The sequence below is a fragment of the Condylura cristata genome, unplaced genomic scaffold (assembly GCF_000260355.1).
Source record: "Condylura cristata isolate star-nosed mole 26May11 unplaced genomic scaffold, ConCri1.0 scaffold00016, whole genome shotgun sequence".
Taxonomy (NCBI): Eukaryota; Metazoa; Chordata; class Mammalia; order Eulipotyphla; family Talpidae; genus Condylura; species Condylura cristata.
This window is the reverse complement of record NW_004567117.1, coordinates 10,858,443-10,860,497: the sequence shown is the minus strand read 5'-3', so window position 1 is coordinate 10,860,497 and position 2,055 is coordinate 10,858,443.

The window sequence follows — 2,055 nt, the reverse complement described above, 5'->3', positions numbered from 1 at the left end:
TACTCATGTCCCATGCGCACGAAATTTACTGTTTCTAGACTCGAACTACCTGAAGGGTGGGTTGTGGGGTTGGCGAGCAGTGTCACGAGGACGGCGGGGATAAGGTGGTCCTTCCCCAGATGACTCTGGAACCCGGAAGGTTAGCGCACTAAATTGGGGCGAGAAAGTCCTCGGGGTTCAGTTTCCGAGGGCGCTAGTTACTGACCCAAGGAAAGGAGAGCCCAGGTAGATAGTTCTAGTTATCTTAAATCCGAAGCCACCTTTGGAAACTCTCCCTTCAGAACTCAGCAGAATTACAACTCTTGGACCGTCTGGGAAAGAAACAAGTATAGATCAAAATCCCACTGGATGCCCCTGGTTTGGAAAATTCTCTTTCCACCCACCACCCCTGAAATGATCAGGTTGATGAGGTTTTGTCTTACAAAGGGAGGGTGGGCAATAGAGCAGTTTCACAGTAAGTATTTTTCATTGTGGGCCATCACCTTACCCCACTGTGTTTATCTTTTCTTTCAAAAAAACCTCATAAGTAGACCCATTGCTGTAGCTTTAAAACATAAAGTGGCGAGTGGAGCGTTGGGAAGGAGGTACAGCTGAACTTTCTTCAGCAGCTATGAAAGGAAAGATCACCACTCACCAGCATCCATAAAGCAACACAAATCTGGCAGGGCAGTGGTTGCAGCTTCTCTGACAGCCTCTCTTGAGGCCTGGTAACATAGTGTAACCAACCTATCAATTCATTCCAAACAGGGAACTTTTTGCTCTCATAAAAGGCAGCAGCCAGAAATGAGCACATTCTAAAACATTTCACAGACTTTTCATTCCCAAAGTTGCCTTATTTGAACATTGGAAGGAACTTCTACATGATATAAAGATCAAAGTTTAAACATATCAAATAGGCACTTTTTTCCTGGAGACTTGCTCCAGTTCTCTCCAAGGTACCAACCTTGTCTTGCAGGGTGACAGTCCTTAAGGTAGCCCAGTAGATGGCTTCTCAGCCCAGAGTTTATTAACCAATGTTGGGATGGAGTAAGACCATCAGTTTATTTGTGTAATAATTTCACCAGATGAAAAATGGAAAGAATTTTGGCTTTATTATTTGAATTGAAAAAAAAATCAATAAAAATAAAATAATTTGGATTTCATCAAAATTTAAAACTTTGTGCTTTAAGGACACTATCAGCAAACCCACAGAATGGGAGAAACTATTTGCACATCATATTCTTGATATGCAGTTGATATCCCAAATATGTAAAGAGCTCCTACAACTCAACAACAAAGCTCCAAATAAACCCTTTTTTGAAAGGTCAAAGGACTTAAATAGATATTTCTCCAAAGAAGAGATACAATAGGATATATAATGAGGCCAATAAGTACATGAAAAAATGATCAACTTCATTGATCATTAGGAAAATGAAAATCAAAACCACAGTTAGATAGCACAAGAAATTTAGAATTCTTGTACATTGCTTATAGGAATGATGGAGACACTGGGGAAAAAATCATGGTGGTTTCTCAAAAAAAATTGAGCACAGAATTACAATATGATCCAGCAAAACTGCTTCTGGATGTATGCTCCAACATACTGAAAGAAGGAACTAGAATAGATATTTATACATCCATGATTTTAGCAGCATTATTCACAAGAGCAACCAACACATTAACAGATGGATTAAAAAAAGATTGTGTATACATACTATAGAATATCATTCATCCTTAAAAAGCAAGGAAATTCTGTCATGTTACAGAATGAACCCCTGCAGGTGGAGTCTAAAGGTTCTCTGCCTGGCATTTCTTCTGAGCCCCACTCTGGAGGACACAAGGGCTGACCACATGCAGGTCCTCATTTGGAGGGGGTTTCTGTGGTCAAGAGCTCTGAGAGGAAATAAAGATTGAGCAAGGGGTCATGGAGACAAAAGAAAGGTAAAGAAGAGGAAAACACTGGGCTCTCCCCCGTGGCACAATAGGTTAGGACAAGACACTGCAAGCTGGCCACAGCCGCAGCCCCTTCAGTGCCAGTTCAATCCCTGACCCCGGAGGTGACCCACATGGCACAAC